A 13,615-nucleotide genomic window follows, 5' to 3' on the forward strand; every position below is an offset into this window, starting at 1 on the left:
TGAAGAGACTCACCTCCATTTTCATCAAAAAGGCTGCAAGAAGAGCTGTGGTTCAACTGACAAGAAAAAATCTTAAGCAAAAAAGCTAATCAAAAAGGCCTGGGCTCTGAGTTCACACCATCATATTAGTACAAACACACACAAAATTCTTGGTGAATAACAAATCAGTCCTAAAATATAAAGTATAGCATAAAGGTCAAGAATATCCTGCTTAAACTTGGAAAAGTAGAACAAATATGGAGTGCGTTTGGGTCATAGTATATTACAGATTAATTAAAATAATAGGTTTTTTTTTTGGCAGTCCTGGGTCTTCTACTCAGGCCCTGAGCACTTATCCTTGAGCTTTCTCAAGGAGAGAGCTCTACCACTTGAGTCACAGCACCACTTCCTACTTTTTCTGTGTATGTGGTACTGAGGATCAAACCCAAGGCTTTGCATATTCTAGGCAGCATTTTAATATTCGGCCACACTCTTGGCCCTAACACTATATTGTTATGATTATTAACACTATATTATTATAGCTAATATTTATGTACAATTATTCTACCTGTATATTGCCATGTCTGTGAATGTATATTTATGATTATATATACTTAGTAATGTAAAAACAGTGCTGAATATACTACAATACAGTGCAAACACTTGACAGTCAAATAACCTTTTTATGTTTTTTGATCCTGGGGCTTGAACTCGGGGCCTCTGTGCTTGCCCTGAGCTCTTTTTATTTATTTATTTTATATTTTTAGTTCTCTACCACTTTGAGCCACAGGACTACTTCTGAAATTCTGGTAGTTTATTGGAGATAACAGTGTCAAGGGGACTTTTAATACCAGGGGTGGCCTTAAACCATGATCCTCAGATCTCAGCCTCCAGAGTAGCTAGTGTATTATATACACAATATATATATACATATATACATAAATGTATATATACATAAGGCTATATATACATGTATTTATATATATGTATATTTATATATATATAAACATGTAGACTATGTTTCTTTGGGTATGGTTTTCCTCACTTAGTATAATTTTCTCTAAGACTTTCCATTTTCTTATGAAAATGTTGTTCTTTCTGATAGCAGCATAGAATTCCATTGTGTATATATACCACATTTTCTTGATCCATTCATCTACTGAAGGGCATCCGGGTTTATTCCATATCTTAGCTATGAGAACTGCTGCAATGAACATAGTTGTGCTGCTAAGCTGGCCTGATTCTTAACAATCAATTTTTCTTAAAATCACATGCAAAGGCACAAAAAATATTCCTTTATTCAGATATACTGAAACTAATTTTCTCAGTTTGTACTATTGTACCTACAACTTTATATGTCCATTGACCATTATTTCTTCTTTCTCATTTTGTCTTTAGCCCACTTATTTGGATATATATATATATATATATATATATATATATATCTCCAAAATACTGCTAGCAAAAACTTCCCAATCTGTGGAATTTCTATTTATCTTTCTAGCTATGCTGTTGCCATGCAGAAACTTTGAATTTTAATGAAATCCCATTTATCTAGCATTTCTTTGATTTGTTGTGTTTCTGAATCCTTTACTTAGGAAGCTGGAGCCTGTGCCAAGGAGCCTGAGTGTTTCCCCTATCTCTTCCTATAATATTTTCAGGGTATCTGATGTAACACTGAGATATTTGATCCATTTGGAATTGATTCTGGTACAGGGTGATATATAAGGATCTAGTTTCAGTTTTCTACACACTGAAAGCCAATTCTGACATTAGCATTTGTTGAAGATTCTGCCTTTCTTCTATCCTGTGTTTTCGGCTCTTTTATCAAAATTATGGATTTTTTGAATTTTTTTTTTGTGGGATTGAACTCAGCCTGGGTGCTGCCCCTGAGGTCTTCAGCTCAATGCTACCACCCTACCCTTGGGCCTGGCAGCTCTAGGCAGCCACCCTACCCTTGAGCCAAGCCCCACTTCCTGTTTTCTGGAGGTTAATTGGAGATAAGAGTGACAGGTCCTATTTGCCTGGCTGATTTTGAACCTTTATCCTCAGATCTCATCCTTCTGAGTAGCTAGGATTACAGGTATGAGCCACTGCATCTTGCCAGAATTTTTTTTGCCAGTCCTGGGCTTGAGCTCAGGGCCTGAGCACTGTCCTTGGGCTTTTTCAAGATTAGAGCTCTGCCACTGGAGCCTCAGCATCACTTCTGGCTTTTTTCTATGTATGTGGTACCAAGGAATCGAACCCGGGCCTTCGTGCATGCTAGGCAAGCACTTTAACCACTAGGCCAAACTCCTGGCCATCCAGAATTTTTTTTTAAGTACAAATACAAGGCTTTATACTTGCTAGGTACATGAACTATCAGCTATAACTGCATCTTGAGTTTTTATATTTTAGTTTTTTAATTTGTTCCATTGCTGTTTTAGCAATTGGTTTACATTTACTTTGGAATCTTGATTCTTCAGCCATATTTCTTCTCTCTCTTTTTTTAAATCTTTTTGTTCTTCTCCTGGTTCTTTTCTGTCCACATTTGTCATTATGCATTTATGAATCTCCACTTGAAAGAAAATGCTCCCCTGACTAATCCTATTTATTCCCATATTTTTGTTTTATTTTCAGTCATTTCAGAAGTCTAATTATTCTCCTCTGTGTCCCAACACTTAAATTTCCAATTCTAATTCTTTTCCTTTTGCCGAAACTTCTTATAACAAAAGTTTTACAATTGTGGAATGAAATTTCCTTTTTCTGTTCTTCTCAACAATTAGATGGGACCCTAATTGCATTGACACTCATATTTTTCTATGAAAAGACATTTCTTTGGCCATTCTCTCACAAAAGTTTTCTAAATTTTCTAATTCTGTATTATAACTCTACATGATTCTTCTGATGGACTCAGCCTCTCCCCCTCACTATGAATATATTTTCTAATGGTTTATCCTAGTTTGCTACTAATCATATGATTCACATTGCTCCTGTGATAGATGACTTAAATCCCTTGGCATGAATGCATGGTTGTGACCAATGACTTGAATAATCAATACTGCTATATCTTTCCCTCTCTCCACAGTTATATAACTTTTCCACTCCATGTGACATCCTCTAATTTCACATTTCAATGTATATTGTTTTCCATGTCATTTGATGAATTCTTACTACACCTAATCTTACCATTATTTGTATTCCTCTTCTTTCAAGTTTTTTCCAACATCTCTATCTTTGTTATTCATTCAGACTTGAAATTTCAGACATGTCTTTGGCTTCTTTCTTTCCCTTCATATCTCCACTGTCACATAAACAGCATTTTAAGATACATTCTGCCACTTGCTGTAATTCAGATGCCCTGTGCATATGTATCCCCATGCCAAAGGTAGGGATTGGTTGTCTGGCCTTGAATCTCAGTTCTGCTTTTTCCTAAAAGGTATTTACACTGCTAGAAGCATTTAATCCAGACAACTGGGACAAGAAAATGAGCTGAAAACTGAAATGAATACCCAAATTACTTGGTATAATCCAACAAATGTTATTTTTATCAGTCTTTGTTTACATTATTCTAATGTCTGCATAAATGATGTTTGCTCATCCGATTCTTACCTACCCAATTTATCCTAAATATATAGAGAAAAATAATAATTTCCCATTCCTAGAACATCTACACTTGCCAGGCCTGAAGCTTTCTCTCACTTCTTATCTTAGTCCATCTCCACATACGTGGTCTGATGGAACTGTCAAATTTAACACATTCTTCTTAATGCACCTGTGACCCACAACCCCTTCTACTGGAACGAGTTGAGGACTAGTTTGCCAAGATTCAGTGTTTAGGGATTTGCTGGTTATATTTGTCTGGTTCTGAAATTCACTTTGTTAGGCTCATTCAACTACCATATAGAACCCTAATCTAGCTGATTAGCAGTGATAATGATCATATTGCAATCAATATCTGCTAGTATATTATCTTGTTACTTAAGAGATGAAAAAACTGACTTGTCTTCCCAAAGCCATTGAGAAAACCCTTCCCCTCAACACCAAAATGTGAATTCTCATCTCGACATTCAGAAGAAAAGCTAAAACTTTATTTGAACATCCCTTCCAGGACTCGCAGCTAACAAAAGGTCTGAGTGGTTGCTGGGTAGCAGTATCTAAATAATATTTGGATGCTGATTTTGGGACACATGACTAAATTGCTCTGGGCTACAATCTGCTCACCCTCACAAATCCCACAATCTAAGCTGAAAGGGCTACAGGTCTTTATACTTTGTCAGAGCGGGAAGGTTAGATAGACCCAAAGTATGAACATTTGGGCTTCTACTCCATTTAATTTATAAAAATTACCATTCAATTTCTCACAACTATTCCTGCAATGGAATTAAATGAATTTCTGATGCAGAGTATTCAAGAAAGCATATGTTTTCTGTTATTTCTTTGAGAAGGGAACTAAGTAATAATAATCTTCCTGATTTAACCTTCCAAGTGCTGGGATTACAAGTATGTGCCAAACCACTGAGCTCTGAAAGTAACCTTCTAAATAAGATGCATTATATTTCAAATAGACTATTGCACTACAAGAATGCCAATAAACATTTGATGAATGGACTAATGTACAGTAGTAGAAACAGCATGCATCTTTAAATCAGACAGACATACTTAAATATCAGTTCTGTCCCCACTAAACAGTTATTTCCCAACGTGCAAAAAATGGTTAAAATTCCAGGACCACTGTAAGAATTAAACAAGGTAATATAAATGGGAACACAGGTTACAGTACTGGTAGATAGGAGATAATTATTATATGTTAATGTATATAATATATTCAATTCACAATAAGTATTTAAACTATTCAATTCACACTAAGTGTTTAACCTATTCAATTCACACTAAGTACAAGAATCTATTGATTTTTCATTGGGAATTCTAAATTGCCTCAAGTAAATACATGGAGGATTTACTCTGCTGTTGACACCATGGTTTCTCTTTAGTGAATACCAGTTTATAAATGTGTGTGCTAAAGAATTTACACATGTGGAACTGTTGAGCCTATCAAAGAATCTATGATGGCTAATGAGTGCTCAGATTATTGCAAAACAGAATGTACTGGAAGAAGTGTCATTGGAGAGCAGGGATGACCTTTTCCAAGGCCACAGGGGATGCACAGCATGTTCTCAAGTTTCACTAACAAGATGACATTATTTAGATTTTTACTTCAGTTGCTTAGCTACCACTTCTGTGAACCTCTTCTTGCTGCTTGTAATACTTAAAAATAAAACACAGAATGTGTTCATGATTTTTTTTCTAGCAATGACAACCATGGATATGGACTGAAAGGAAAATTTTCTCACAAGAAGTGATGGATTAAAGGGAAGTGTACATGGGTAATAGGAGGAGTGACAATGTCTAAAAGAATGGAAAGACCTACAAATAGTTAAGTATAAGTCAGACATAAAGAGGCAAAGGATGCATATTTTCCTTGATATGTGGAAGCTAGATCTACCTTACAAAATTATAAGTAACTACATTAAGTGCTAGGCAAGTGTATACACCAGTACTAACTGGTAGACACAGGGGAAAACTTAATAGTGTACTTCTTTTATTCCTTTCCTCTTTTTATTCTTTTTAACTTTCATCATAGTGATGTATAGTGTGGTTATAGTTACATTTGTATGGTAATAGGTATGTTACTTATCGAACATTGTCATCCCTTCCTATGTTTTCTCCCACTTTTCTTCCTCCCACCCCTTCCCAAGTTATAAAGTTCATTTCTAACACATTGTCTTGTGAATATCGCTATTACACTGGTTCATCCTTAGTACCAAAGTCTGATGCAGCAACAACAGAGGATGAACCATAGGGAAAGAAAAAAGAAAAAGAGATACAAAAGAAAAGGAATAAAAAAATAATTTCACATACAACATTAAAAGGAACAAGAAGGATAAATCTCTTGTTTCCCTATCCTCGAGTTCATTTCACTTGGCCTCTTCTTATATGGCCATGTAAACATAGCCTTTGAGCTATTGTGCTTCTCTGCTAGGGCAATCCTAGAAGCACACTAATTATTACAAATGGGGGAAATCATGGAGCTTGTGTTCCTTTGGGACTGGCCTATTCAGCTTACTATGATTCTTTCCAAGTCTTTCCATTTCCTTAAAAATGGGAAAATGTCATTCTTTCTGATGGCGACATAGAATTCCATTGTATACCATGTCTTTTTGATCCATTCATCTACTGAGGGGCATCTAGGTTGGTTCCATATCTTAGCTATAGTGAATAATGCTGTAATGAACATGATTGTGCTGGTAGGTTTAGTATGGCTTTGTTTCTGCACATTTGGATAAATGCCCAGAAGTGGGATTGCTGGGTCATAAGGGAGCTCTATGTTTATTCTTTTGAAGAATCACTATACTGCTTTCCAGAGTGGTTGAACAAGTTCACACTCCCACCAACAGTGTAGTAGCAATTCCTGCTGGCACATCTCTGCCAGCATCTGTTGTTATTAGATTTCTAGATCATGGTCATTCTAATAGGGATTGAGGTGGAATCTCAATGTTTTGATTTGCATTTCTTTTATGGCTAGAGATGTGGAGCATTTCTTCATGTGTCTATTGGCCATTCTTATTTCTTCTTCAGATAAGTCTCTCTTTAAGTTTTTAACCCAGCATTTAATGAGATGGTGGTTTCTTTGCAGATTTGTTTTCTAGAAAGGCAACAGCAAAGTCCAACAAAATAAACACAGGGAAGCAAGTTCTTGAAAGGGATGATGTATGGTCAAGAGAAAGGGTTAGACAAATGAAGAGGAGAATAGGAGGAGAAAACAGTCAATAAAGTAACATATATCCTATAATATTAAAAAGACAGAAAAAGTGGGAGGGAGGAGATGGATTGGTGAGAATGATGATAGGGATGACACTGAGCATTGTAAATACATTGTATACATTATAAATATATTGACAGCCAGGTGCCAGTGGTTCATGGCTGTAACCCTAGGTACTCTGGAGACTGAGAACTAAGGTTCATGGTTCAAAGCCAGGCCAAGCATTAAAGTCCATGAGACTTTAATTAACCAATTAACCATCAGAAAACCAGAAGTGGTACTATAGCTCAAGTGGTAGAGCACTAGCCTTGAGCTAAAGAGCTCAGGGACAGACTCAGAATTAAAGCCCCATGAGGATCAAAAATAAATAAATAAATAAATAAATTGACATTGTATTAATAAACTTCTTTGTTAAATGGAAAGTCTTTTGTACAACTTCCCAAACATAATAAAAGAAATTACAGGATAAAAGAATCTTTGGCCACAGATCATGTCAGAAAGACAACATCCAGAAATGATTTTGTGTTTTCTGATTGTTAATATTATGAGAATACTCTTAAATGATACTAAAACCTATACTGGCATACTGGGTTGAGTGTGGTCATTCACACCTGTAACTCCAGGTATTAGATTGGGAAGACTGTTGTTAGGGGTCAGTTTTGACAAACGTTAGATCAACCTCTCTCTTGATCCATAAATTGGCATGCTGGTACATGTCTCTCATCCCTGCTCTGTGGGAAATGTACTTAGGAGAGTCAGAGGTGCCAAGGATATGGCATAACAAGTATGAGGCCTGCCATGTACATATATAAATATACGTATGTAAATATACTTACTACAAACATACACACACACATATATATACATTTATATCCATTTATGTCTAAAACACTTTTATCTTTGTACCTACTAAACAATAACTTCATATTAGTCTGTTCTCTCAATCCTTAGAAGCTTTTGTTCAACTTCCTATCTCTATGATTTTTGACTATATATCTTCCTGATGGGCTTCCCTCATTTAGCCTAATTGATTCAATTCTCATCCACATGACCATATTCTTTTTTATTATTGAATAGTACACAATATTTTCTGTTACACTGTGCTAATTGGTTCATGTTTAATGGAATCAAGGTTGCTTCCCCATCTTTGTTATTGTGAAGAACATCACTCCAAAACTAGATCTGCAATCACTGCTTTGAGAATGCTAGTTATTCCATTGATGATTTACCTTTAAATACAATTTTGTATTGTAGAACGATTATATTTTTTCATATTTTTGATGACCCACCATACTGTGTTCTGTATATGTCTCTTTCTGTACAGTGACTTTACTGAAGCTGAGGCTCACTGCACTGTGCTGTCCATTTTCTTCCCTAAAAGCCAACAGTTTCAAAGTAGTTAACTCGGTATTTTTCCAGTATAACTTTTTTTTTCTGGGTGGAAAGTAAGATTCCTGGTACGTCATACACTGCTATTTGCCAGATTCCTGTAAAAATTGATTTAAATTTAAAAATATCCAGGTAATGGTAACTCATACCTGTAATCCTAGCTACTCAGGAGGCTGAGATCTGAGGATCCTACTTCAAAGCCAGCCTGGATAAGAAAGTCTGTGAGAAGTGGCACTGTATCTCAAGGGTAAAGCAGCAGCCTAGAGCTGAAGAGCTCAGTAATGCCCGGCCCAGAATTCAAGCCCCATGATCGACAAAAAGAAAAAAGAAAGAAAAAAAGGCTGTGAGACTCTTTTTTTTATTTTTTTCACATATTTTTATTGTAATTAATAGAAGGGTTACATTATATTTGCCAGATAGAAGGTGCATTAATTCACATACATTTATACCCTTTCACATGTCTTAATCCCCATTTCCCTAACCCCCACCCCCAGCCCTCAACTTGTTTTCCCCCTTCCCTATCCAATTTCAAATAACCAAATATAAATATATCCGATATATCAGGTAACAAAGTGAGATACTGTAACAATATGAGATAACTAAGGGACAGCAAAAAAGATGAGGGAAACCATTGAGCCTAAGTTCCTTTGAGTCTGGCTTACTTCACTTAATATGATTTTTTCTAAGTCCTTCCATTTCCTAACAAATGGGGTGATGTCATTCTTTCTGACAGCAGCATAGAATTCCATTGTGTACAAATACCACATCTTGTTGATCCACTTATCAACTAAGGGACATCTGGGTTGAGAATCTGTACTTTTAAAGAGATTTCAAAAGTTTGCCTCATTCTTATCTTACAACATTCTCTAATTTTGGAGTATGGTTCTGTTTAGTAAATTCCCTGAATAAATTTCCCTTTCAAGGGGAGAAAAGGATGATTGGGAGGGGCTGAGGGGAGGAAAAAAAAGAAAAACATGGAAAGGAGTACCAATTTTCAAGCAGTAATGTACCCACTACCTAACAAATACAATAAAAATATAATACAATAAAAAATAAATTTCCCTTTCTCTTTAGGAAATGTGCTGGAATATCTGAAAGGAAGGCAAACAGAAAATGATGTTGTTTCACAGAGTGTCCCATCACTGTTAATACCTGTAAATTACATCTTTTTTGATATTTTTATTGTAATTAATAAAAGGGTTACATGATATTTGCCAGATAGAAGGTGCATTAATTCACATACTTTGATACCCTTTCACATGTCTTGGTCCCCTTTACCCTCCCCCACCCCCATCTTGTTTTCCCCCCTTCCCTATCCAATTTCAAATAACCAAATACACATATATCCGATATATCAGGTAACAAAGTGAGATACTGTAACAATATGAGATAACCAAGGAACAGCAAAAGAGCTGAGAGATAACATAGTACCTTAAGGACAACAATCATTCATTATATGGCTTTTGTTTCTATATCCTAGAGGTCCTTTCAATTAGCATCATAAAAGCAAAATAAAACAAAAGATCATGTAACTTCTATCATCAATCAATCATACTCCATTTTGTACTAAAGCAACCACCTTGCTGTAGCATGTGACTCCAAAGTTATTGGAGAATTTAACAGTTATGTTCTTCCTACCTAGTGAATAAATTCTGGCTAAAGGAAAATACAATAAACAGTTTCTACCACTTCCAAGACATCCTTGTTTCTCTTCCTACAATGATGGGAACATCATTGCATGAAATAGGTAAGTACTCTATGGAGATATATTTCAGTTCTCTATATATTTGTTTCATATATTTTATTGTAATTAATATAAGGGTTACATTATATTCACCAGATAGAAGGTGTATTACTTCACATACATTGAAACCCTTTCTCATGTCTTGGCCCCCATTTCCCTCCCCCCAACTCGCCCCTCATCTTGTTTTCCTCCTTTCCCTATCTGACTTCAAATAACCAATACGCATATATACAATATATCAGATAACCAGATGAAATACTGTAACAATATGAGATAACCAAGGGACAGCAAAAGAGATGAGAGATACCATAGTACATTAAGGACAACAATTACTCATTACATGTCTTTTGTTTCTATATCCTAGAGGTCCTTTCATTTAGTGTCATTCTATATGGCCTTATGTATCTTGGTTTTTGTTCTATTGTATATCCCTGCTAGGAGAGCCTAAGGTTTCTACTGATTATGATAAATGAGGGAAACCATTGAGCCTATGTTCCTTTGAGTCTGGATAACATCACTTAATATGATTTTTTTCAAAATCTTTCCATTTCCTTTCAAATGGGGTGATGTCATTCTTTCTGACAGCAGCATAGAATTCCATTGTGTATAAATACCACATCTTGTTGATCCAGGTTTCAGTATTTAGATTAGTCATTAATAAAGTCCAGCCAAGTTCAAACTCATCATCATCTTGACAGTTATGCTACATACCTGTAATACTAAGATTAGGATGACATAGACAAGAGAATTTAAGTCCAATCCAACTCAGGTTAGATAGCAAAACCCTATCTCCATATGAAGTCTTACTGGAGTTATATATACTCTGATATTGTGAAGGGGAATGACTGATGGTAAATTATTTAATCAATACATAATTATATAATTCATGGTAAATGATATATGTTATTTCTCAAAGCATATATCCCTGTCTTCATGAGCCTTAGAACTAATTCACTGAAACAAAGATTTGGATGCGAAGTTCAATTGCATATAAGCGGATATATATTTACATATATATGTATATATACATGTATGTGTGTATGTGTGATAATTTAACATCTCTTGTTTCAGCATGAAAATATTCTCTGAAAAATATTCAGCTAGGTATTCTAAGACAAGAATTTAATTCATTTACACAATTTAAATATTGCTAACAAACAAATATAAGAGTGATTGTGGATTTATTTATTTACTTGGGAGAGAAAAGCAAAAGTGAAAATATCACTAAATTTATTATTAAACAAAAATTTCAGAATTATATTGGATCTTTAAAGTATCTCATTTGTTTGAAAGTCAGACTTTTAATTGCAATTAGTAGTTTTACGAGTCAAATCCAAGTAACTTTAAATTAGGATCATCAGCACAACAATACATATTTTGCTTGCATTTGTATTCTGGTTTCTAATTCTATGAATATTATTATTCTGGCTTCAATTTTATCACCATTGATCTTTCAACACATCAATCATTCTTGGAAAGCAATCTGTCAATGCTTTGTTTCATACATAATCATGACAGTTGATCATTATATTTTATGACTTTCTTTGATCAGTACTTTGTACCAGATATAGTTTAGAGCTGATATTTAAGTAAGACAATCAATAGAGAAAAAAACACCTAAATAAGATAAAACAGTTATTAGTGGTGGTAAACTTGATGAGAGGTCAGATACATGTACTGGATGGAGCTCATGAGAAAGAAGAGCCAAAGACAGAATGGTGGTAAATTTTTGGGCAGAACTTGCTGAAGGATGGGGTCAATATTAGCTGAATGAAATGTGACTATAGGAGGAGAGAAGAGGGACACCAGGTTAAAAGGGAGGGAGGGAGGTTGTAGTCACTTGCAGATGCCAAGCAAGTGGCAACTGTGTATAAAGAAATATATTTTCTGAGAGAGGGAAGGTGGAGAGAAAGTAGTGCTGTTTTAATTTGCTTGATTTTTTTTCATTTTTTTCAAGAGGTGATGACTTTAAATATTTTGATTTAGTCATTTTGTTTTAATTGAAGTGATGAATGTGAGATGTGACTGATGGTTTCCAAGTGAAATCCCCTAACTTTCTATATGTCTCCACTCGATTCCAGCATTCTCAGCCTGGAACCTCAGAAAGCTGGTTTCTGAGTGAAACACTACAAATTCCAGGCTGGATATGTGCAAGAATGTCCACACCAAGCCATATGTTTACAAATGCACATCACATCACTTTCAGAGACATGAGAGAGCAGGTATAGCCATATAATCTTTAAAAAGCACTGACCAAGGATGAGACTTCTGAGAACAATTTCCCAACTAGTAACGGCTTCATTGAGTTTGTCAGGGTTGAAGGCTCATCTGTCTCAGATGATAAAAGATCACAGAAAGATTTCAGGCAGAGAAAGCTTTCCACTTAAACAATAAACTCTACAGAGTCTTTCTACATAAAACCATCTGAAATCTATTCTGTAATTATGACAAATAGGACACAGAAGCACCACATGTCATCGGGGTCATGAGTACCCTACATCTCCACCAGAGACGAAATTCAAGAGGTCATTCATCATTTCAATTGTATTAACCACTATTTTCTGGCATTATTTTAACATTAACCTTCTTCACCTAATGTGTTTCAACAGAATTTGCTTCAAATAGCTCAGCAAAGAGATAACTAAATTCTTTTCATTTATGTATTTCTTGGTGGGGGGAAGTTAGAAGAGAATCAAAGTGAGATATAAATGACATTAATCATTAAGTAGAAGGTGAAATTACCAAAAAAGCCCCAAGGATCATATGTGACTAACTGATTATGTTTAAAAGAGGAAAATGGAGGCAACTACATGACATAGTTTAAATGGCAATCCATGTATCTCTACCACATGCAGATTCAATGTGCTATATAAATTATGCATCAATCTAAATGTGGATACATCAGCCCAAACTTAGCTTTTGATCAATCTTTTTCTTTTTTATTTTTATTGTAATTAATAGAAGGGTTACATTGTATTTAACAGATAGAAGTTGATCAATCTTTTTCTTTTTTATTAAAGAATTTATCAACATTGATTTTTACATCATATTTCAAATGACGTATTTAACAAACAAGTATTCAAGATGGGAATCTCTATATACAATCACTGGCACAAGATAAAATAGCTCTTTTCTAGGCCACGAGTTTGAACTAGTGGTAGAGTGCTTGCCTAGCATGCATGAAGACTCAGGTTTTATAGCTCTGTACCACATACATAGAAAAAAGCCAGAAATGGTGTTGTGGCTCAAGTGGCAGAGTGCTAGCCTTGAGGAAAAAGCCCAAGCACAGTGCTCAGGCCCTGAGTTCAAGCTCTGAGGATGGCAAAAAAAATAGCTCTTTCCCCAAATAAAGGCACTTTAAAATCCTTTCAGACTTCTTGTTTGGATGGAAAAATGTGAAGCATCCTTAATGGAGTCATTTCTTGTTCTTTAAACAGCTTTGGGGAGATATTGACATCTGCATAAGCCAGGTGGCCACATTAGTGCCTGGTGCTATAGTAAAAACCAGGCAAGACAATCTGAATATGGAAGTTTATAGGCACTTTCGCTCATGCCTGTAATCTGAGCTACTCAGGAGGCTGAGATCTGATGATCAAGCTTCAAAGCCAGTGGTGTTATATCCAAGCCATTTTGGGGTCCCCGAGGTCCCCAGAAATAGAGTCACCAGCATTCAGTGAACCGAGCTAGGAGTTAGTTTAAAC

Source organism: Megascapheus bottae, chromosome 18 (genome assembly GCF_031878675.1).
Source record: "Megascapheus bottae isolate mThoBot1 chromosome 18, mThoBot2.hap1, whole genome shotgun sequence".
NCBI lineage: Eukaryota > Metazoa > Chordata > Mammalia > Rodentia > Geomyidae > Megascapheus > Megascapheus bottae.